The 26,703-nt window shown below is 36.8% G+C and overlaps 1 long non-coding RNA gene across 1 annotated transcript; it reads right to left on the bottom strand.

Moving 5' to 3' along the window:
* Positions 1–11,051: 11,051 nt before the first annotated feature.
* On the bottom strand, positions 11,052–12,500 carry LOC122993420. The gene is made up of 2 exons (XR_006406386.1): positions 12,325–12,500; positions 11,052–11,081 (listed from the first exon to the last, which is right to left on the bottom strand). It is a non-coding gene; the product is annotated as an uncharacterized LOC122993420 (long non-coding RNA).
* Between the last annotated feature and the right edge of the window lie 14,203 nt (positions 12,501–26,703).

The raw sequence follows: 26,703 nt of genomic DNA, 5'->3' as shown, positions 1-26,703 counted from the left end.
TAGCAGAAATTAACATGTCTCTCTGGAAGCAATGAATGCAGTGTCAGTTGCCTAGTCAATACATTTTATTTGCAGTTTCTGTCACACTGATGGGCTCTTCATATTCTTAAAAAGATGTGATCTGTTCCCGTGTTGATGATGAGAAACGGTAAGTAGAGCGCGCAGGTCCTCTAGTTAGTGGTCACTTTCAGATCCTTTTGCATGGGGTTAGGGTTGGGTCTTGATAAAAGCAAAAGAAAGATTATTCTTATGTAACCAGTTTGTATAATATCATTCTTTTCTTTTTCTTTACACAAAAAATACTATAGTTCCCTTATTAGTATCAGCATTTTTAATGATGAGGGAAAATTAAATGATGCCACCTGTCAGTTTTGCTTTCAGTAAATGTTTCTCAATGTAGGAAAGTTATTTTATTTTAGGACAGAAAAGAAATACAACAAGTTTCATTTTACCATGAGGACACTATGACATCCTGCTCTCTTACCACAGCTGGATCCTGGTCGTTTACCTCTTAATTTTATCCCTTTTCTGTGATCCACAGGCTTTCCTATGACCTGCAACAAAATGAGGAAAAGTTATTAGGTCTGCAAGTAATTATTAATTTCAGTATTGATTAATCTGCAGATTTTTTTGGTCAATTAGTCGTTTATAAAATGTCAGAAAATAATGAAAAATGCCTGTTATTGTTTCCCACAGTCAAAGATGAAGTTTTTAAATGTCTTTTTGTGTCTGTCCAAAACCCAAAGATCATCAATTTACTAAAATGATTGACAAAGCATGAAATCCTCACAACTGAGCAGCAGTAAACCTGGTGGCATAGTTGCTTTAAAAATGACTAAAACGATTATTCGATTATCAAAATAGTTGCTGATTGTCGATTGATCAATTAGTCGACTAATTGTTGCAGCTCTAAAAATGATATAATAAAATAAAATGTCCACAAAGAAAACCAGCTTCTTTTTTAAAGTCCAACTGAAATCACATGAAATCACATTTAATCATCCCTCTCTGCAGTCAAAAATCATGTCAACATGCTTTTCAAATGTATTGTTAGTAGTGTAGTATTAGAATGAAGAAAAAAGTTTTTATATCAGAAATACTCCTTTTTGTGTCAGCTGGCTGGAGAGGTGTGTTGGAGGCTTGTTTGATTGACTTTATCTGGCAGGCTACCACCATATTGAACATAGACAAAGTAAACGAACTGCTGTAACTACAAGTCATGGACAGACAGTGTGTTGTGAAGAGGGATTTTGACCAAACCAGCATCTAACTGGGCCCATATGTTAACATGCTGTTTAATGTGCTGCAGTTGAGCAGCTATATAACTATCTAGCCTGATAACTGACCTTGAATGTTTGTTTAGTGACTCATTCAACAAGCTGAGGTACAGGACAAGATATGTGTTCATATTTGTAAGTTAGATAAGAAGAATCACAAAAAATGGTTTCTATCGAAGTCAGCTAATCAGTCAGGGGTTAAAAATTAAACACCTCTTGCTTGAGTACAGAGGTTAGCTCTTTTTGTATTTACCTTTGGGTCACTCACACAAGAGTTCAAAATAAATTTGATCTAAATCTACTGTATGTTATAATTCTTCTTAAAAATATGCATATTTATACTTTTTAATTGAGGGCTCTTTGTACTTGTAAATGGAGAGAGAGAAAGAGTGTCTGAAAAGGAGCTACTAAATTCAACAAAAGTAACAGTAATATCACATGCAGTACTTATTTGTTAGTATTATTTTTAAGTTCTTGTAAAACCATTTGTGTTAACATTCAGTATACCTTTGTGGCTTCCAAGTGTGTTCCAGTCTCAGTTTTATGCTGTGATAGAACAAACAGTAACTATTAATTGGTATGCAGTAAGTACTGTGACTAACACAAAACAAATGACTGTATTTCACCTATTAGCATCACTCTTTTTCACTGATGAGCAAAATGTTGAAATGAGGCAGTGATGATGTTCAGCAAATATTGTACTGTAGATGACAGGCGGATGAATTTATTTTTCCTGTAAATTAAAAGAACTCAAAAGTCAAGCAAATCTGGTCTTAATCCAGTGGAAGCCTGAACGTACACCTGGTCTCCAACTGTATTTGGGCACTCATTGTTTTCTTTGTCTGCTCTTTTCTCTGTAATGTACACTCATTCTGTCCACCTATAACAAAATCAGGTGAAATTATACATTATTCTACACAGAAAACCACTTTGTTCCACTGTTTTACTATACTCCTATTCAATGTCAGTTGTATTTAAACAGAAACAGAACAAAATCTTTTTGTTTCACAGTTTTCTCTCAGCAAGTGTTTGACATCTATACCTAAACGGTCCTTTAGACTTTAGCAGGAAAGCTAATGTGGATTGTTATTCAAAGTGGCTCCTGTGTTGTGTAGCAGGATGCAATCAGGCTCAGTGTGACCGTCTGCTCTGCCTACGATAGAACACACATTTATTCAAGGTTTCATTTGTTGTATTGAAATAATGACTCCAGCATGAAACCAAAGAATTGAAAATGTGAATTTCTCCCTTTTGTTTTGAAGTTTTTGGTTTCAAGGAAAACACGGGACAAATGATTTACAGAACAGATGTGTACGCTATAGCAGACAAAAAATGCAATTTGATTTAAGTTGGACTTTAAAATACCGTGTCACCATGCCTTTAATTTGTCAACACTTGATTAAGCTATGAACCAAAACTCTAGAGCTGCAACGATCTGTTGATAGATAAGTTGCCAACTATTAAATGAACCAGCATCTATTTTGATAATCAATTAATTGTTTTGAGCAATTTTTTAAGGAAAAAAAAAAGAACTCTGATTCCAGCTTCTTAAATGTGAATATACTTCTATGATAATAAAACTGAATATCTTTGGGTTGTGGACTGTTGGTCGGGATAAAAGAAGATATTTGAGGATGTCATCTTTGGGCTTTGGGAAACAGTGATCAACAATTTTTGACCATTTTCTGACATTTTATGGACCAAACAACAAATCAATTAATTAAGAAAATAATCGTCAGATTAATCGAGGATGAAAATAACCATTATCTGCAGCCATACATACCTCTCTCTCAGCTATAACATGTTTGATGTTTAGACCTAAACAGTCTAATTAGAAAACACTATTAAAGTCAAGCACCTCCTCTTTGCAGTCAGTGACCAGCAGTGGATCTTCTTACCCCATCAGGAGACGGTTGATGATAATTTCTCACCGGAGTGACGGCATCTGTGTCTGTAGAGATGAAGGCTATGATGAGCTGGAAAGCCTGCAGACACAACAGGACCAGTAGCATACTGTTGTTCATGGTTGATGAAATGAAGAGTTTGATACAGCTGTGAAACACACAAGTCTTAATATACTCACTGCCAACCAACCACTTCCATGTAAAGGAAGGAAAAGCAATTCAAAGGGTGTATGCAGATGAAAAATAACACAGCCACAGGCATCCACACAGACAATTTGAAATTGTTTGTTTAAGCTCTAGTCACTGACTCCCTGATGTTATGTTATGTCCTGTTGGTGTGCTCTTGAGCAAACCAGAAAAGCCCAGCTCAAGCTTAAGTGAAGCTTCTCATCAACTGCCAGTAAAAGACTGTGGTCACACTCGGCTGTTGCCAGTGTGAATGTGTGTGGAAAATAATGAACATGTTCATTACATCACATCCACCTGCTGCATGATGCACATTTCCTTATTTGGACATCACTCCCGAAGTTGGGGTTGTTCTTCAGAGATAAAGCTGAGCTACTGACACAAGCAAAGTGTTTTCAAGGGATTCTCCATAAGTTAGTTGTAAAAAATAGGCAATAAATGAAAAGTGCAAAGCAATAATCGCCACTGAAGTTCTTCTCTTCACATTACACACTGTGCTGTCTCTGTGTTATGGGTGTATAAATAAGTAGAGGTCTATCTGCACTCTTGTGATTCACTTTGTTTTAGCTCAGTAGTCAGTGCAGTCGTCTATGATCTGGGAGACTCCAGTTCAAGACCCTGTGTGGAGACCTCCTTTGTAAGACTAACACTGGATTTTTATACCAATTTCCACTTTTATTCAAATACAAATACAAATATAAATAATTTTGCTGCCTCAACAAATATAGATACAAATACAAATAGTGGGCTCTCTGCATATCCATAGTGCCCACACCAAGGAGAAAACAAAAGTTCTGTAATGACTATCTAGTTATGGGTAAATCAGGATGAAGTGCCCTGTAGAGGGCCTCTATATGTGACAATCTGAAATGAAGTGTCCTCATGGTGCCCTTTCAGTGGAAAAAAATGTAATAGTGCCCCGTAAAGAACTCCCAGAGACGAGAAAATATGATGTGCCCTTTAAATGAAGAGGATGTAACACAGTGCCCTATGATGCTGTTGTAATTAGGTGAGCTGGAGGTCATGTATGGGTGCCCTTCTAGTGAACAAAAACGAAAAAGGAAAAAGTGCAAATTTAGGGTTCCACTAAATCTAACATACTGAAGTGTGCCCTATAGCGTGCACTGTATGGGAGAAAAAACATTGTGAAGTGGGGGTGCCCTTTATATTTTTTTGCCCCTGCCCCTGAGATACCCTGAGTCCACCACTGCAGTGAAGCTCAAATATCCAAGTAAAGGAACAATAAGCAAAACATTTTTGAGTGGAGGGGGTCAAATTAATACCATTTACCACCGAGAAAAGCTGTTTTGGTGTTTGACAGTAGGACATTCTTACACACAATTAACATCATGTAAAGAGCAATAATGGAAGCGTAAGAGATGATGAATTCATGTGGATTTTGTTAAAGCCCTTTATTTTTTGCCACATAGTAGATAACAGAACATCAGGCTGACTGACTCCATCTTGTGGTCACATAATAGAGCACTTGCAGAGAATGATACACATCTTAGCATATTGTCTCTAAAGGCCAATTTGTTTTGTTTTAACTAAAACATTTATTTAACAGATATTAAATAGTTTTGTCTTTGTAATTAAAAGCACATTGAAGCGAGATAACATATGAAACATGTCTGCAGAAAATGATTTGATGGAAATGTTCTTAATATGGCAATCTCCAAATTTACTGATCTTCATTCTTTCATTGATAATTGATTCAGAAACAAAAAACTAGATAATTAATAGAGAAGTATCCTGTGCCATCAATGTAATAAACAGTCATGAGTACTAAAATATAAATTTACATTAAAAATTGAATATGTTTTCCGCTGAGATTTGTTCTTGGGTTGATGATTTATGAGAAACGAGGACTGGAGGGTTCAGGTTAGCTGTCACTTTCACATCCTTCAACTGTTTGAAAAGACCAAAGCCTCTAGTTTGATGGCAGTGTTGTTCAGCGCAGATGGCAGATTCTGTTATACAATACCAGCCACACTTTCTCTTTCAAATGAATGGGAAGGTGAAAACGGTGCTGTGGCATTGTCAGCTGTACCAGTATACTACCAAGAAACTACTGGTCCTAGAGAGAGAGAGAGAGAGAGAGAGAGAGAGAGAGAGAGAGAGAGAGAGAGAGAGAGAGGAGAGAGAGAGAGAGAGAGAGAGAGATACAACTATTAACTAAAAATACTGTAATTTACACAAGAAGAAACTAATGCGCCCACTAGTAACTGGCTACTCCACAATGACCAAATTAAGATGTTGAAAATCAAGCTAAATTAAGATGAATGTCAAGATATAACTTTTGGAGGATTCACAGTATTGTAATTACAAGACAGAAATTGAATAAATAAAAATAAAACAAATTCAGTCTTACCAGGCCGATACATCCTCTGGGCACTTTTGCACATTGTCTCTTCTTTAGTACTACCTCTTCTGCAGGGTTCTTAGGAAGGTGAAATCTCTTCACCTTTAACAAAAGAGCATTATTATAAGAAAATGCCTCATTTCCTCCATCTACTGTTTCACTGAACATTTGTAATCTTCTACTTAATAGATAGATAGAAATGGCTGCAAATCAAAAAAAAAAATTCTCTGTGTCAACATGTTGGACAGACCTAAACAGACAGACCTAAATCAAGGATCTTACAACACAAGAAAAGCTCCTTGCAGTCGGTGACCAGCAGTGGATCTTCTTACCTGATCAATAGACTGTTGTTGTTGATCATCTTTCACCAGAGCGGCTGCATCTGTAGAAGTGAAGGCTGTGATGAGCAGGAAAGCCTGCAGACACAACAGAACCAGCAGCACACCTCTGTCCATGGCTGACGGACTGAGAGCCAAACGAAGCCCACGTTTATAACGCTCACTGGAACTGATAAGACAAAGATGAAGCAACAACAGGATGTAATCCATTACTGTCACCAAGATGCAAGTCATCAGCAGCTACACACTTGCAGTTGAGATATAACAGTAACAAAGTTGTGACATTATTGGGGTTTTATAAAAGCAAAAAGTCAATTTTAATGTTTAATTTCAAACAAAACTACACAGTAAAGAAATTTACCTTTAGTTGAGAGAGGAAAAATTCTCCATACTTGTATCCAGAGGTGGGCTCAGGTGGTTCTGGGTCACCCATCAGAGCTCAGGCCCACCCAATGACACGTCCTCTAAAACACATATATGGTCAGAAGCAGAGTGACTGAATATCAAACAATTAGATATTTTTTTCAATGTTTTCTAGATTCTAAATTCTAAATGTATATATTTATGGGTCTTGTTTTGGGTCTTGTTTACCACTTGATGATCATTCTGTTTATGTATGGCAGCAGCTACATTTTGTAAAACTGCCAGCAGCTCAGCTGTCCATGAGAACTTTCATATTTAGAGCAATGGTTTGACATTTTGGGAAATAGGTCTATCCACCTTCTTGCTGAGTCACACACAAACACACACACACACACACACACACACACACACACACACACACACACACACACACACACCGACTATGTTTTGCAATATTTATATTGCAAAACAATTCAATTGAACAAAACATTGTTACAAAGGGAGGGGAAAGTTTTACTTCTACTTACTGAAAGGTTTGCTGACCAATGCCTACTTTGGATTATTTCGTAACATGTGGCAAAACTACAAGAAAAAGAACTGCAAGAATTTTTAAAACATGGTTTGACCTGGTATTTCCAAATCTGACCCAAACCTAAATTCTTATTTCAGGGAACCTTTTAGTGATACAAAGCACTGGATTTTGGCAACTGCACAGTGGCGGATCTTCAGGGGAACAAGGGTTAGAAGAAATGTTTTCGAGTAACTTCAGTTCATCACACAATGTCAATTGAAACAGGTGCAGATGTTTCATTGCAGTGTTAAACAAAAGGGGTTATGTCATGTTTGAATCATTAACATTAAGGCAGTGTGGAGCTTGACAGTTCTTTCATAGGGATTTAGTTTAAGTTGGACTTTAGTCTTAAAAACTGCAGTGCCAGAGGATCATTTATACCATGATTACATATTGAATCTGTAAGTATATTTAAAACTGTTCTTCCTCTAACACCCTTCTGTTAATGTGAGTACATGAGTGTCCACACAAACAGGCTGAATCCTCAACTGTCATGATACAAATATTGCTTCTTTATAGGGCTGCAACTAACAATAATTTCCATTGTCGATTAATCTGACAATTACTTCCTTGATTAATTCATTAATTGTCTTTCTATAAAATGAAAGTAAATAGTAATCAAAATGCCCATAATTTCTCACTGTTAAAAGTGATGTCTTCAAATTTCTTAGTTTGTACAACCAAGAGTCCAGAACCCCCAAATATTCACTTTACTATCATGTATGATAAAGGAAAGCATCACATCTTCACGTGAGAAGCTGAAACCAGCTAATTTCTGGCATTTTTGCTTAAAGAGGACTAAAATTATTATTTAATATCAAAATGGTTACCAATTAATTTTCTGTTGAATTCATCAACTAATGGTTTCTGCTCCTACAATATAAAACACATATTTTAACTAACACCTCCTTTCTCATCTTGACTGTTGTAGGTCACTGTAGCTGGATTGGCCTTCTGACACATGACCCCATTCCTGCCACAGTTTCTGCTGGACCTCATGGTATTTTTTCTCTCTGTCTATAAAAATTCAAGTACAATAACACACTCAGTAAAACTGTTATTGACTATCTTCTGTTGCCATTGACCTGCAGTGGTAGCATGTATTTTTTGTCGGGACCTCCACCCTTGTATGGGCGAGATTGTGGTTTTGTTTAAATAGTGAAAAAGTCAACACATCCTGTTTTGTGCTCCAACTCAGCACTTATGCAGCACTTACGTCTGGCAACACTTCAAATGAAATTGTGGGCAGTTTTTAAATGTATATTTAAATGTAAATAACAGACATAAAAAAAGAAGAGATATAAAAATTAGAAAGTGAAACACCCCAGCATGTCATTCCCAACCCCTCCTACACCTACGGTGTTGTGTTTTGCACTTCAGGGCCACCGTGCAAACTGTTTAGAAATGCAGTTCCTCTGAACCCATCACCCTAAAATGAGGTCAGATCACTGAACAAGTGAAGACCAAGTAAGTAACTTCAGATACCTCAGTCCACCTCACGAAACGCATAGTAGCATGCAAATTCACTGTTACAACATCTATTATTTCTTTAACAGCAGTCCAACAACTACATAACTTAAAGTCATCTTCAAAAACAACAGTCATTTTAACATTCATTAATTGAACTCCATAGTTTCAAGTAAAGAGTCCATTTTAGTTTTCTATATATATACAGAGAATATATCTACTTTATTTGTTTGCACATAAAGGGGAGGGATTTCTAACAGTTTTTCTACTTCATATAGTAGATTTCATACATTTGGTGTCCCAGGAGGCTATAAATAGGATGTTATAGGATGCAAATAAAGCACATTGTTACTGAAATTTTAGCTCATGGAATGAAGTTAAGTGCTTGTGCTTTCTTTCGTAAGTTATTATTCTTGTTTTTTAATTAAAGTTTTCCAACAGTTCCACACATTCACACTAAGGGCTATCCTGTTGACTGTAGCTCTGTGTCATCCTCATCTCTGCACAGTTTAAATTCATAATGATTAATTTTGTCCAATTTGTCATTGTTCATGTATTCCCAGTGATGCAAGCTAGTAATGATGGGTCCCATTGCAAGATTTTTCTATGAGCCCTATTCATTGCGCACAGTCATGCAAAAACACATACAGATACGCAACCGCAATATTAGAGACCGCTCTCTTTAAAATGAACCACTATGAAAACTCAATACCGTGAATAAGCCACTATAAGGCTACATGTTATGCCAGCAGCGACCCAAGTCACACAACAGATAACAGGCTGGCACGGCAGCCAATCAGAGCACATACACCCTCCAAAAACTAATGTATAGCCTACTCACCTAATGTTATTCAAATGGCATCCAACAAACCTTGTGCTGTTCAAAATCCTTAACGATGTCCATCTCTCTGGCTCTGGTGTCCCCTAACTGACAGGATAGCTAGTGTTTCTACTGGTGACTGTAAAGGCCTTATTAATTTAACTGTAAGATGTGTTCACCTTTCTTAAAGTTAGTTTGAGTGTGGGGGGAAAATATATTTGCACAGTTCAGCTCATTTTTTATGAAGGATTTAGGAAGGATCTGTTGTTAATGCTCCCTATATGCTGGCAGCCCGCCCCTCCAACAGGACCCCCCAACCATCCTGAGAGAAACAAAATATGTTTATTCATGTTATTTGTTTTATTTAGAAAGTAGAAACATGAACAAAATAACTTTAATCAAATTTACTTAAAGATCCCCTCCAGACATGTTTTAAGATGTTTAATACTTTACTTTGAATAAGAATTTGTTTATAATATTTGTATATAATAGGAGGAAGAAACTTTCCACTTTCAGCAGACAAATGTGCAAACTCTGCACATACATCATTCAATACAGTGAAGCTCAAATATCCAAGTGAAGGAACGATAAACATTTTTGAGTGGAGGGGGACATATTAATATAATTTACTAGAGAAGAGCTGTGTTTTGGTGTTTGACAGTAGGACATTCTTACACACAACTAACATCATGTAAAGAACAATAATGGAAGCTTAAGAGATGATGAACTCATGTGGATTTTTGTTAAAGCCCTTTATTTTTTGTCACATAGTAGATAACAGAACATCAGGCTGACTGACTCCATCTTGTGGTCACATAATAGAGCACTTGCAGAGAATGATACACATCTTAGCATATTGTCTCTAAAGGCAAATTTGTTTTGTTTTAACTAAAACATTTATTTAACAGATGTTAAATAGTTTTGTCTTTGTAATTAAAAAGCACATTGAAGCGAGATAACATATGCAACATGTCTGCAGAAAATGATTTGTTTTGCAGATGGAAATGTTCTTAATATGACAATCTCCAAATTTACTGATCTTGCTCCTTCATTGATAATTGATTCAGAAACAAAAAACTAGATGATTAATAGAGAAGTATCCTGTGCCATCAATGTAATAAACACTCATGAGTACTAAAATATAAATTTACATTAAAAATTGAATATGTTTTGTCGATGAGATTTGTTCTTGGGTTGATGATTTATGAGAAACGAGGACTGGAGGGTTCAGGTTAGCTGTCACTTTCACATCCTTCAACTGTTTGAAAAGAGCAAAGCCTCTAGTTTGATGGCAGTGTTGTTCAGCGCAGATGGCAGATTCTGTTGTACAATACCAGCCACACTTTCTCATTCAAATGAATGGGAAGGTGAAAACGGTGCTGTGGCGTTGTCAGCCGTACCAGTATACCACCAAGAAACTACTGGTCCTAGAGAGAGAGAGAGAGAGAGAGAGAGAGAGAGAGAGAGAGAGAGAGAGAGAGAGAGAGAGAGAGAGAGAGAGAGAGAGAGATACAGCTATCAACTAAAAATACTGTAATTTACATGAGAAGAAACTAATGCGCCCACTAGTAACCAGCTACTGCACAATGACCAATTTAAGATGTTGAAAACTAAGATAGATTAAGATTAATGTCAAGATATAACTTTTGGAGGATTCACAGTATTGTAATTACAAGACAGAAATTGAATAAATAAAAATCAATCAAGACGGGAAATCCGCCAGGCCTTATATATTCTCCTTTCCTCTTTTGTCCTTTTTTTCCTGCAATTTGCTGAGAAGTCCCTCTCTTCACCTTTAACAAAATTAACATTAACACATATAACATTGTTACAAGAAAATGCCTTATTTTCCCCATCTACTGTTTCACTGAACATTTGTAATCTTCTACTTAATAATAGATAGATAGAAATGGCTGCAAATCAAAAAAAAAAACATTTTGTTTTTTATTTCTCTGTGTCAACATGTTACATGTTACAACACCTAAACAGACAGACCTAAATCAAGGATGTTACAATACAAGAAAACCTCCTTGCATATAATTTACATGAGAAGGAACTTTTGCACCCACTAGTAACCGGCTACTGCACAATGACCAAATTAAGATGTTGAAAATGAAGATAGATTAAGATTAATGTCAAGATATAACTTTTGGAGGATTCACAGTATTGTAATTACAAGACAGAAATTGAATAAATAAATATCATTCAAATTCAGTCTTACCAGGAAGCCACATCCTCCGATCTTCTCATCACATCCTCTCGTCTTTAGTACTACCTCTTCTGCAGGGTTCTTAGGAAGGCGAAATCTCTTCACCTTTAACAAAAGAGCATTATTATAAGAAAATGCCTTATTTCCCCCATCTACTGTTTCACTGAACATTTGTAATCTTCTACATAATAGATAGATAGAAATGGCTGCAAATCAAAAAAAAATTCTCTGTGTCAACATGTTGGACAGACCTAAACAGACAGACCTAAATCAAGGATCTTACCACACAAGAAAACCTCCTTGCATATAATTTACATGAGAAGGAACTTTTGCACCCACTAGTAACCGGCTACTGCACAATGACCAGATTAAGATGTTAAAAACTAAGATAGATTAAGATTAATGTCAAGATATAACTTTTGGAGGATTCACAGTATTGTTATTACAAGACAGAAATTGAATAAATAAAAATCAATCAAATTCAGTCTTACAAGGCCGCGACATGATCCGTGCCTTATATGTCCTAATCTGCTCTCTCGTCCTTCTTTTCCTGCAATTTGCTGAGAAGTCCCTCTCTCCACCTTTAACAAAATTAACATTAACACATATAACATTGTTACAAGAAAATGCCTTATTTTCCCATCTACTGTTTCACTGAACATTTGTAATCTTCTACTTAATAATAGATAGATAGAAATGGCTGCAAATCAAAAAAAAATTCTCTGTGTCAACATGTTGGACAGACCTAAACAGACAGACCTAAATCAAGGATCTTACAACACAAGAAAAGCTCCTTGCAGTCAGTGACCAGCAGTGGTCCTTCTTACCTGATCAATAGACTGTTGTTGTTGTTGTTGATCATCTTTCACCAGAGCGGCTGCATCTGTAGAAGTGAAGGCTGTGATGAGCAGGAAAGCCTGCAGACACAACAGGACCAGCAGCACACCTCTGTCCATGGCTGATGGACTGAAGGCCAAAGGAAGCCCACATTTATAACGCTCACTGGAACTGATAAGACAAAGATGAAGCAACAACAGGATGTAATCCATTACTGTCACCAAGATGCAAGTCATCAGCAGCTACACACTTACAGTTGAGATATAACGGTAACAAAGTTGTGACATTGTTGGGGTTTTACAAAAGCGAAAAGTAAATTATCTTCACTGCTATGTTTAATTTCAAAGAAAACTATCCAGCAAAAAAATTTACCTTTAGTTTAAAGAAGAAAAATTCTCCATACTTGTATCCAGAGGTGGGCTCAGGTGGTTCTGGGTCACCCATCAGAGCTCAGGCCCACCCAATGACACGGCCTCTAAAACACATATATGGTCAGAAGCAGAGTGACTGAATATCAAACAATTAGATTTTTTTTTTCAATGCTTTCTAGATTATATATATCTCATCTGTCCATGAGTCAAAAAAGTAGCTAGCTCCTATGTCATTTGTGGCAATTGTCTCAGTCAAGCAGTTTTGCTAGGAGAGGAGAGTAGGCTAATATAGGCATGACAGACACTCTACAGATTAAGCCTGAATTGGCCGCTCTGACTGATTTAAATATTGGGCCGAATTTCTGCGAGATTGGTTGTCATAGGTTGTGCAGTTTGAGGGGGGTCACAGTGCCTGATTAATTGAATGATCAATGATCTGGTTGTCAGGCAACCTGTTGGATTTCAAGTGTGCCAGAAACTTTGTTTGGCTGACTTGCAGTTTGAGCAGTTCCTTGATCCAATTTCCCACATAGCTGCTGTCAAAAGAAGCTCATTAAAACTATGTTGAGCTTATTTTAATGTTATTGGAGTAGTATTTTACAGGCTGTGGCTGAAATTATAGTCCAGACTGCTTTGATAGAAAACTGAACTTCTCTGCAGAACAGACAGATCATACTGGCTGCATCTTCCAACCATTTTCTTTTTTTCTTCTTACTTTTCATTCATAGTAGAATCAGAGACATATATATATATAGACGCCGCATTGGCCTTTGGATCGTACATCAACGCTGCCACCACATTGGACCAGGCAAGTCTGGCCTGTAAACAAACACAAGTAAACGAGGGAGCTGCAGTCTTTCTGGATAAAAAGCACTATAATGTGTACATTTCTCATCTGACTTCAATGATTCATTTTTATATTCAAGGGTTTGATCTGGGTGGAGTAGAAAAATTTTTTTTTTTCAAAACTTTTTTCTACTCCACCTCAGATCATAAACCCTTGAATATAAAAATGACTCACTGAAATTGGATAAGAAATGTAAATGTTATAGTGCTTTTTATCCAGAGCAACTGCACTTCCCCTGTTTACTTCCATTTGTTTACAGGCCAGACTTGCCTGTTATAATATGGTGACGACGTTGATGCATGGCAGCAACAAGCCGAAGCAGTCAATGCAGCGTCTGTGTCTATGAGTTGAATTGCACAAAGTAACAGTCATCTTATTTGAATAAACTTTATTTGAATTGTCTCTGGACAAAACCGCCCAGGGGTTGTGTGCTTATATGTCCAGTGTGAGCACCCATGTTGTGGCCATTCAATTGGTCCATACAGTGTGAACATAAATGTTGCGTGTTCATGCCGAGTAAAACGTGTAGTGTGATCTCACAAAATGTAAAACGTGCAGTTTTGGGGCCACCAATGATACAGATACTGTGTTTACAAAATTAGACTTTACCAATTGTAAAAGTGCATTGGAAGAGGACAGGGCTAGCAGCCTGTTTGCTTCTCTTAGCAGAGAGACTGGTTAACTGGGTGAAACAAGTAACCTGGCTCTGTCTAAACAGAATCCGCCTACCAGCACCTTAAACTCACAAATTAACAGGTAATATCTTTGTTTGTTAGTTAAAGCTATATAAAAACTAAAGTGTAATTAGTGAGTTTTAGAGTTTCAGTCTCCCAGGGTTCTTTCTGTTTGAATCACTTTGTGTTGAATGTAACATTAGTGAAGTTTTTCAATAATTGGGTGCTTGTTAGAGAAGTGGTAGCTGTTGTAACAGAGCATTTATGGTCATGGACTAAATGTTGCAACGCAATCCACTTCAACTGAACAATGATGACAGAGATAAAGCCCTAAAATTGATAAACAGAAGACACATCAAACTGCCCTCTCTCTCTCTCTTTCTCTCTCTCTCACATACCACACACACACAGACTATGTTTTGCAATTTTTATATTGCAAAACTGTATTTTGTAATATGTACCAAAACCTTGCAGTCAGTATAACCAGCAGTGGATCTTTTCATCAGATCAGGAGACTGTTGTTGTTGACCAACTGTCACCAGAGCGGCTGCATCTGTAGGAGTGAAGGATGTGATGAGCAGGAAAGCCTGCAGACACAACTGAACCAGCAGCACACCTCTTTCCATGGCTGACGGACTGAAGAGTTTGATACAGCTGTAACCACACAGGTCTTTATATACTCACTGACAAACAAACACTTCCATGTGGAGAAAGAAGGAGGAATTAAGTGGGTGAATGCAGATAAAAAATAACCCATCCACACAAACACAGTGTGGATGGGTTATTTTTGGAAAATGTTTTCTTTAACCAAAAGTAGCAGTATATTTGACTGATATCCCTCCTTAAACATTCCTGCTCATATCAGTAAACATAATGCCAGCAGGTTGTTAGATAAGAAAATGTATTGACCCCCGGGGGTATGTGTAGCATGTTATATCCTGTTATCCTGTTTATGATTAAAACCAGTGTAAGTCATAGCAGGGACGCTAGTGTGCATGTAAAGGCACTAATTAACAGACTACGTGTTGATGATGACATGACACAGCAGAAGTTGAGAAAAGCTGAATTAAACTAAAATATCATTCAATTATTGTCTATAATGATACATCCTAGAGCACCAAGATGTCCAGAAACGACCTAGTTTACAGGGAATGTAACATTACAGAACTTTTGTGCTTGGAGATACATAAACCTCATGGGATTCAACAACTTTTTGGTCCAAGAATATTGTATTGAACTATCTGACAAATCCCAGATCTGCCAATAATACGATTTTTTAAAAGTCCTCTTTACATATCATTTTGTTATATTATCACTTTTGAGTATTTTCACCTCAACCACTTTATTTTGTTTACAGCAAAGTACACAAAGAGAAAATCAAGGCAGACTGACTCCATCTTGTGGTCACATTATGCAATACTTGGGATAAAAAAGTATTACATAATGATACAATCACTGGCCACTTTATTAGGTACACCTGTGCAATATAATGTAATCCAATACAACAGCTCTTCCATAAATTCTACATTTATGAAGCTTATACATTTTCAGTTTTTGTCGACATTGTCAAAAAGGTGATAATTCTACTTTATGTTTATGATTGAGGTTGTAGCGGGTGGTGGTGGTGTACTAATATTGTTCCTAATATTTTGCCCACTCCATTAACATACATGAGGGGGGCAAAATATTAGGAACACCATTCAATATAATGCACCCCATTACACTTAATGTCAACAAAAACTGAAAATGTATAAGCTTCGTAAATGTAGAATTTATGGCTGTTATGGATTGGATTGCACTATATTGCACTGGTGCACCTAATAAAGTGGCCGGTAAGTGCATATTTCATTTATCCACATTAAAACTACAGTAAGTAACATATGCACCACATTTGCATAAAATGATTAAATGTCCATATCAACTGTCCTGTTTCTTTAACTGATTTAGAAACAGGAAACTTAGCAGAAATTAACATGTCTCTCTGGAAGCAATGAATGCAGTGTCAGTTGCCTAGTCAATACATTTTATTTGCAGTTTCTGTCACACTGATGGGCTCTTCATATTCTTAAAAAGATGTGATCTGTTCCCGTGTTGATGATGAGAAACGGTAAGTAGAGCGCGCAGGTCCTCTAGTTAGTGGTCACTTTCAGATCCTTTTGCATGGGGTTAGGGTTGGGTCTTGATAAAAGCAAAAGAAAGATTATTCTTATGTAACCAGTTTGTATAATATCATTCTTTTCTTTTTCTTTACACAATTAAAAAAATACTATAGTTCCCTTATTTGTATCAGCATTTTTAATGATGAGGGAAAATTAAATGATGCCACCTGTCAGTTTTGCTTTCAGTAAATGTTTCTCAATGTAGGAAAGTTATTTTATTTTAGGACAGAAAAGAAATACAACAAGTTTCATTTTACCATGAGGACACTATGACATCCTGCTCTCTTACCACAGCTGGATCCTGGTCGTTTACCTCTTTATTTTATCCCTTTTCTGTGATCCACAGGCTTTCCTATGACCTGCAACAAAATGAGGAAAAGTTATTAGGTCTGCAAGTAATTATTAATTTCAGTATTGATTAATCTGCAGATTTTTTTGGTCAATTAGTCGTTTATAAAATGTCAGAAAATAATGAAAAATGCCTGTTATTGTTTCCCACAGTCAAAGATGAAGTTTTTAAATGTCTTTTTGTGTCTGTCCAAAACCCAAAGATCATCAATTTACTAAAATGATTGACAAAGCATGAAATCCTCACAACTGAGCAGCAGTAAACCTGGTGGCATAGTTGCTTTAAAAATGACTAAAACGATTATTTGATTATCAAAATAGTTGCTGATTGTCGATTGATAAATCAATTAGTCGACTAATTGTTGCAGCTCTAAAAATGATATAATAAAATAAAATGTCCACAAAGAAAACCAGCTTCTTTTTTAAAGTCCAACTGAAATCACATGAAATCACATTTAATCATTCCTCTCTGCAGTCAAAAATCATGTCAACATGCTTTTCAAATGTATTGTTAGTAGTGTAGTATTAGAATGAAGAAAAAAGTTTTTATATCAGAAATACTCCTTTTTGTGTCAGCTGGCTGGAGAGGTGTGTTGGAGGCTTGTTTGATTGACTTTATCTGGCAGGCTACCACCATATTGAACATAGACAAAGTAAACGAACTGCTGTAACTACAAGTCATGGACAGACAGTGTGTTGTGAAGAGGGATTTTGACCAAACCAGCATCTAACTGGGCCCATATGTTAACATGCTGTTTAATGTGCTGCAGTTGAGCAGCTATATAACTATCTAGCCTGATAACTGACCTTGAATGTTTGTTTAGTGACTCATTCAACAAGCTGAGGTACAGGACAAGATATGTGTTCATATTTGTAAGTTAGATAAGAAGAATCACAAAAAATGGTTTCTATCAAAGTCAGCTAATCAGTCAGGGGTTAAAAATTAAACACCTCTTGCTTGAGTACAGAGGTTAGCTCTTTTTGTATTTACCTTTGGGTCACTCACACAAGAGTTCAAAATAAATTTGATCTAAATCTACTGTATGTTATAATTCTTCTTAAAAATATGCATATTTATACTTTTTAATTGAGGGTACTTGGAATCTGTAAATGGAGAGAGAGAAAGAGTGTCTGAAAAGGAGCTACTAAATTCAACAAAAGTAACAGTAATATCACATGCAGTACTTATTTGTTAGTATTATTTTTAAGTTCTTGTAAAACCATTTGTATTAACATTCAGTATACCTTTGTGGCTTCCAAGTGTGTTCCAGTCTCAGTTTTATGCTGTGATAGAACAAACAGTAACTATTAATTGGTATGCAATAAGTACTGTGACTAACACAAAACAAATGACTGTATTTCACCTATTAGCATCACTCTTTTTCACTGATGAGCAAAATGTTGAAATGAGGCAGTGATGATGTTCAGCAAATATTGTACTGTAGATGACAGGCGGATGAATTTATTTTTCCTGTAAATTAAAAGAACTCAAAAGTCAAGCAAATCTGGTCTTAATCCAGTGGAAGCCTGAACGTACACCTGGTCTCCAACTGTATTTGGGCACTCGTTGTTTTCTTTGTCTGCTCTTTTCTCTGTAATGTACACTCATTCTGTCCACCTATAACAAAATCAGGTGAAATTATACATTATTCTACACAGAAAACCACTTTGTTCCACTGTTTTACTATACTCCTATTCAATGTCAGTTGTATTTAAACAGAAACAGAACAAAATCTTTTTGTTTCACAGTTTTCTCTCAGCAAGTGTTTGACATCTATACCTAAACGGTCCTTTAGACTTTAGCAGGAAAGCTAATGTGGATTGTTATTCAGAGTGGCTCCTGTGTTGTGTAGCAGGATGCAATCAGGCTCAGTGTGACCGTCTGCTCTGCCTACGATAGAACACACATTTATTCAAGGTTTCATTTGTTGTATTGAAATAATGACTCCAGCATGAAACCAAAGAATTGAAATGTGAATTTCTCCCTTTTGTTTTGAAGTTTTTGGTTTCAAGGAAAACACGGGACAAATGATTTACAGAACAGATGTGTACGCTATAGCAGACAAAAAATGCAATTTGATTTAAGTTGGACTTTAAAATACCGTGTCACCATGCCTTTAATTTGTCAACACTTGATTAAGCTATGAACCAAAACTCTAGAGCTGCAACGATCTGTTGATAGATAAGTTGCCAACTATTAAATGAACCAGCATCTATTTTGATAATCAATTAATTGTTTTGAGCAATTTTTTTAAGGAAAAAAAAAAGAACTCTGATTCCAGCTTCTTAAATGTGAATATACTTCTATGATAATAAAACTGAATATCTTTGGGTTGTGAACTGTTGGTCGGGATAAAAGAAGATATTTGAGGATGTCATCTTTGGGCTTTGGGAAACAGTGATCAACAATTTTTGACCATTTTCTGACATTTTATGGACCAAACAACTAATCAATTAATTAAGAAAATAATCGTCAGATTAATCGAGGATGAAAATAACCATTATCTGCAGCCATACATACCTCTCTCTCAGCTATAACATGTTTGATGTTTAGACCTAAACAGTCTAATTAGAAAACATTATTAAAGTCAAGCACCTCCTCTTTGCAGTCAGTGACCAGCAGTGGATCTTCTTACCCCATCAGGAGACGGTTGATGATAATTTCTCACCGGAGTGACGGCATCTGTGTCTGTAGAGATGAAGGCTATGATGAGCTGGAAAGCCTGCAGACACAACAGGACCAGTAGCATACTGTTGTTCATGGTTGATGAAATGAAGAGTTTGATACAGCTGTGAAACACACAAGTCTTAATATACTCACTGCCAACCAACCACTTCCATGTAAAGGAAGGAAAAGCAATTCAAAGGGTGTATGCAGATGAAAAATAACACAGCCACAGGCATCCACACAGACAATTTGAAATTGTTTGTTTAAGCTCTAGTCACTGGCTCCCTGATTTGACTGATATCTCTGCTTTTCTCCCCCATCGGCCATTTCCTGCCCATCAGTTTAAGTATATAGTATCAGCCAAAATAGAGACCATCCAGAAAAAAAAGAGACACCTATATTGCAACCATATATATTTCTGGTCTTTGATATCAAAGAAAACTGTAAATTGTCAATACCATATTTACAAAATACCAGAGGTATTAAACCATGTTGCAATGTTATGTCCTGTTGGTGTGCTCTTGAGCAAACCAGAAAAGCCCAGCTCAAGCTTAAGTGAAGCTTCTCATCAACTGCCAGTAAAAGACTGTGGTCACACTCGGCTGTTGCCAGTGTGAATGTGTGTGGAAAATAATGAACATGTTCATTACATCACATCCACCTGCTGCATGATGCACATTTCCTTATTTGGACATCACTCCCGAAGTTGGGGTTGTTCTTCAGAGATAAAGCTGAGCTACTGACACAAGCAAAGTGTTTTCAAGGGATTCTCCATAACCTGTTGTTCCCCTCGTCCTTTCCACAAAGTTAGGTTGTAAAAAATAGGCAATAAATGAAAAGTGCAAAGCAATAATCGCCACTGAAGTTCTTCTCTTCACATTACACACTGTGCTGTCTCTGTGTTATGGGTGTATAAATAAGTAGAGGTCTATCTGCACTCTTGTGATTCACTTTGTTTTAGCTCAGTAGTCAGTGCAGTCGTCTATGATCTGGGAGACTCCAGTTCAAGACCCTGTGTGGAGACCTCCTTTGTAAGACTAACACTGGATTTTTATACCAATTTCCACTTTTATTCAAATACAAATACAAATATAAATAATTTTGCTGCCTCAACAAATATAGATACAAATACAAATAGTGGACTCTCTGCATATCCTTAGTGCCCACACCAAGGAGAAAACAAAAGTTCTGTAATGACTATCTAGTTATGGGTAAATCAGGATGAAGTGCCCTGTAGAGGGCCTCTATATGTGACAATCTGAAATGAAGTGTCCTCATGGTGCCCTTTCAGTGGAAAAAAATGTAATAGTGCCCCGAGACGAGAAAATATGACGTGCCCTTTAAATGAAGAGGATGTAACACAGTGCCCTATGATGCTGTTGTAATGAGGTGAGCTGGAGGTCATGTATGGGTGCCCTTCTAGTGAACAAAAACGAAAAAGGAAAAAGTGCAAATTTAGGGTTCCACTAAATCTAACATACTGAAGTGTGCCCTATAGCGTGCACTGTATGGGAGAAAAAACATTGTGAAGTGGGGGTGCCCTTTATATTTTTTTGCCCCTGCCCCTGAGATACCCTGAGTCCACCACTGCAGTGAAGCTCAAATATCCAAGTAAAGGAACAATAAGCAAAACATTTTTGAGTGGAGGGGGTCAAATTAATACCATTTACCACCGAGAAAAGCTGTTTTGGTGTTTGACAGTAGGACATTCTTACATACAACTAACATCATGTAAAATGCAATAATGGAAGCTTAAGAGATGATGAACTCGTGGATTTTTGTTAAAGCCCTTTATTTTTTGCCACATAGTAGATAACAGGACATCAAGCTGACTGACTCCATCTTGTGGTCACATAATAGAGCACTTGCAGAGAATGATACACATCTTAGCATATTGTCTCTAAAGGCCAATTTGTTTTGTTTTAACTAAAACATTTATTTAACAGATATTAAACAGTTTTGTCATTGTAATTAAAAAGCACATTGAAGCGAGATAACATATGCAACATGTCTGCAGAAAATGATTTGTTTTGCAGATGGAAATGTTCTTAATATGGCAATCTCCAAATTTACTGATCTTCTTCTTTCATTGATAATTGATTTAGAAACAAAAAACTAGATGATTAATAGAGAAGTATCCTGTGCCATCAACGTAATAAACACTCATGAGTACTAAAATATAAATTTACATTAAAAATTGAATATGTTTTGTCGATGAGATTTGTTCTTGGGTTGATGATTTATGAGAAACGAGGACTGGAGGGTTCAGGTTAGCTGTCACTTTCACATCCTTCAACTGTTTGAAAAGAGCAAAGCCTCTAGTTTGATGGCAGTGTTGTTCAGCGCAGATGGCAGATTCTGTTATACAATACCAGTCACACTTTCTCATTCAAATGAATGGGAAGGTGAAAACGGTGCTGTGGCATTGTCAGCTGTACCAGTATACCACCAAGAAACTACTGGTCCTAGAGAGAGAGAGAGAGAGAGAGAGAGAGAGATAGAGAGAGAGAGAGAGAGAGAGAGAGAGAGAGAGAGAGAGAGAGAGAGAGAGAGAGAGAGAGAGAGAGAGAGAGAGAGAGACAACTAAAAATACTGTAATTTACATGAGAAGAAACTAATGCGCCCACTAGTAACCGGCTACTGCACAATGACCAAATTAAGATGTTGAAGACTAAGATAGATTAAGATTAATGTCAAGATATAACTGATGTCAAGATGTAACGTAATTACAAGACAGAAATTGAATAAATAAAAATCAATCAAATTCAGTCTTACCAAGACGGGAAATCCGCCAGGTCTTATATATTCTCCTTTCCTCTTTTGTCCTTTTTTTCCTGCAATTTGCTGAGAAGTCCCTCTCTTCACCTTTAACAAAATTAACATTAACACATATAACATTGTTACAAGAAAATGCCTTATTTCCCCCATCTACTGTTTCACTGAACATTTGTAATCTTCTACTTAATAATAGATAGATAGAAATGGCTGCAAATCAAAAAAAAAAAACATTTTGTTTTTTATTTCTCTGTGTCAACATGTTACATGTTACAACACCTAAACAGACAGACCTAAATCAAGGATGTTACAATACAAGAAAACCTCCTTGCATATAATTTACATGAGAAGGAACTTTTGCACCCACTAGTAACCGGCTACTGCACAATGACCAAATTAAGATGTTGAAAATGAAGATAGATTAAGATTAATGTCAAGATATAACTTTTGAAGGATTCACAGTATTGTAATTACAAGACAGAAATTGAATAAATAAAAATCATTCAAATTCAGTCCTACCAGGCCCCTACATCCATTGATCCTACGACGACAGTGTATCGCCTTTAGTACTACCTCTTCTGCAGGGTTCTTAGGAAGGCGAAATCTCTTCACCTTTAACAAAAGAGCATTATTATAAGAAAATGCCTTATTTCCCCCATCTACTGTTTCACTGAACATTTGTAATCTTCTACATAATAGATAGATAGAAATGGCTGCAAATAAAAAAAAACATTTTGTTTTTTATTTCTCTGTGTCAACATGTTGGACAGACCTAAACAGACAGACCTAAATCAAGGATGTTACAATACAAGAAAACCTCCTTGCATATAATTTACATGAGAAGGAACTTTTGCACCCACTAGTAACCGGCAACTGCACAATGATCAAATTAAGATGTTAAAAACTAAGATAGATTAAGATTAATGTCAAGATATAACTTTTGGAGGATTCACAGTATTGTAATTACAAGACAGAAATTGAATAAATAAATATCATTCAAATTCAGTCTTACCAGGAAGCCACATCCTCCGATCTTCTCTGCACATTGTCTCTTCTTTAGTACTACCTTTTCTGCAGGGTTCTTAGGAAGGCGAAATCTCTTCACCTTTAACAAAAGAGCATTATTATAAGAAAATGCCTTATTTCCCCCATCTACTGTTTCACTGAACATTTGTAATCTTCTACGTAAGAATAGATAGATAGATAGAAATGGCTGCAAATCAAAAAAAAATTCTTTGTGTCAACATGTTGGACAGACCTAAACAGACAGACCTAAATCAAGGATCTTACAACACAAGAAAAGCTCCTTGCAGTCAGTGACCAGCAGTGGTCCTTCTTACCTGATCAATAGACTGTTGTTGTTGTTGTTGATCATCTTTCACCAGAGCGGCTGCATCTGTAGAAGTGAAGGCTGTGATGAGCAGGAAAGCCTGCAGACACAACAGAACCAGCAGCACACCTCTGTCCATGGCTGATGGACTGAAGGCCAAAGGAAGCCCACATTTATAACGCTCACTGGAACTGATAAGACAAAGATGAAGCAACAACAGGATGTAATCCATTACTGTCACCAAGATGCAAGTCATCAGCAGCTGCACACTTGCAGTTGAGATATAACGGTAACAAAGTTGTGACATTGTTGGGGTTTTACAAAAGCGAAAAGTAAATTATCTTCACTGCAATGTTTAATTTCAAAGAAAACTATCCAGCAAAATAATTTACCTTTAGTTTAAAGAAGAAAAATTCTCCATACTTGTATCCAGAGGTGGGCTCAGGTGGTTCTGGGTCACCCATCAGAGCTCAGGCCCACCCAATGACACGGCCTCTAAAACACATATATGGTCAGAAGCAGAGTGACTGAATATCAAACAATTAGATTTTTTTTTTCAATGCTTTCTAGATTATATATATCTCATCTGTCCATGAGTCAAAAAAGTAGCTAGCTCCTGTGTCATTTGTGGCAATTGTCTCAGTCAAGCAGTTTTGCTAGGAGAGGAGAGTAGGCTAATATAGGCATGACAGACAAACACTCTACAGATTAAGCCTGAATTGGTCGCTCTGACTGATTTAAATATTGGGCCGAATTTCTGCGAGATTGGTTGTCATAGGTTGTGCAGTTTGAGGGGGGTCACAGTGCCTGATTAATTGAATGATCAATGATCTGGTTGTCAGGCAACCTGTTGGATTTCAGGTGTGCCAGAAACTTTGTTTGGCTGACTTGCAGTTTGAGCAGTTCCTTGATCCAATTTCCCACATAGCTGCTGTCAAAAGAAGCTCATTAAAACTATGTTGAGCTTATTTTAATGTTATTGGAGTAGTATTTTACAGGCTGTGGCTGAAATTATAGTCCAGACTGCTTTGATAGAAAACTGAACTTCTCTGCAGAACAGACAGATCATACTGGCTGCATCTTCCAACCATTTTCTTTTTTTCTTCTTACTTTTCATTCATAGTAGAATCAGAGACATATATATATATAGACGCCGCATTGGCCTTTGGATCGTACATCAACGCTGCCACCACATTGGACCAGGCAAGTCTGGCCTGTAAACAAACACAAGTAAACAAGGGAGCTGCAGTCTTTCTGGATAAAAAGCACTATAATGTGTACATTTCTCATCTGACTTCAATGATTCATTTTTATATTCAAGGGTTTGATCTGGGTGGAGTAGAAAAAATTTTTTTTTTCAAAACTTTTTTCTACTCCACCTAGATCATAAACCCTTGAATATAAAAATGACTCACTGAAATTGGATAAGAAATGTAAATGTTATAGTGCTTTTTATCCAGAGCAACTGCAGCTCCCCTGTTTACTTCCATTTGTTTACAGGCCAGACTTGCCTGGTATAATATGGCGACGACGTTGATGTATGGCAGCAACAAGCCGAAGCAGCCAATGCAGCGTCTGTGTCTATGAGTTGAATTGCACAAAGTAACAGTCATCTTATTTGAATAAACTTTATTTGAATTGTCACTGGACAAAACCGCCCAGGGGTTGTGTGCTTATATGTCCAGTGTGAGCACCCATGTTGTGGCCATTCAATTGATCCATACAGTGTGAACATAAATGTTGCGTGTTCATGCCGAGTAAAACGTGTAGTGTGATCTCACAAAATGTAAAACGTGCAGTTTTGGGGCCACCAATGATACAGATACTGTGTTTACAAAATTAGACTTTACCAATTGTAAAAGTGCATTGGAAGAGGACAGGGCTAGCAGCCTGTTTGCTTCTCTTAGCAGAGAGACTGGTTAACTGGGTGAAACAAGTAACCTGGCTCTGTCTAAACAGAATCCGCCTACCAGCACCTTAAACTCACAAATTAACAGGTAATATCTTTGTTTGTTAGTTAAAGCTATATAAAAACTAAAGTGTAATTAGTGAGTTTTAGAGTTTCAGTCTCCCAGGGTTCTTTCTGTTTGAATCACTTTGTGTTGAATGTAACATTAGTGAAGTTTTTCAATAATTGGGTGCTTGTTAGATAAGTGGTAGCTGTTGTAACAGAGCATTTATGGTCATGGACTAAATGTTGCAACACAATCCACTTCAACTGAACAATGATGACAGAGATAAAGCCCTAAAATTGATAAACAGAAGACACATCAAACTGCCCTCTCTCTCTCTCTTTCTCTCTCTCTCACATACCACACACACACAGACTATGTTTTGCAATTTTTATATTGCAAAACTGTATTTTGTAATATGTACCAAAACCTTGCAGTCAGTATAACCAGCAGTGGATCTTTTCATCAGATCAGGAGACTGTTGTTGTTGACCAACTGTCACCAGAGCGGCTGCATCTGTAGGAGTGAAGGATGTGATGAGCAGGAAAGCCTGCAGACACAACTGAACCAGCAGCACACCTCTTTCCATGGCTGACGGACTGAAGAGTTTGATACAGCTGTAACCACACAGGTCTTTATATACTCACTGACAAACAAACACTTCCATGTGGAGAAAGAGGGAGGAATTAAGTGGGTGAATGCAGATAAAAAATAACCCATCCACACAAACACAGTGTGGATGGGTTATTTTTTGGAAAATGTTTTCTTTAACCAAAAGTAGCAGTATATTTGACTGATATCCCTCCTTAAACATTCCTGCTCATATCAGTAAACATAATGCCAGCAGGTTGTTAGATAAGAAAATGTATTGACCCCCGGGGGTATGTGTAGCATGTTATATCCTGTCATCCTGTTTATGATTAAAACCAGTGTAAGTCATAGCAGGGACGCTAGTGTGCATGTAAAGGCACTAATTAACAGACTACGTGTTGATGATGACATGACACAGCAGAAGTTGAGAAAAGCTGAATTAAACTAAAATATCATTCAATTATTGTCTATAATGATACATCCTAGAGCACCAAGATGTCCAGAAACGACCTAGTTTACAGGGAATGTAACATTACAGAACTTTTGTGCTTGGAGATACATAAACCTCATGGGATTCAACAACTTTTTGGTCCAAGAATATTGTATTGAACTATCTGACAAATCCCAGATCTGCCAATAATACGATTTTTTAAA

This window comes from Thunnus albacares, chromosome 12 (assembly GCF_914725855.1).
Source record: "Thunnus albacares chromosome 12, fThuAlb1.1, whole genome shotgun sequence".
Taxonomy (NCBI): Eukaryota; Metazoa; Chordata; class Actinopteri; order Scombriformes; family Scombridae; genus Thunnus; species Thunnus albacares.
Note: the sequence above shows the minus strand (reverse complement) of the source record. Positions and strands in the feature narration are given on the sequence as shown.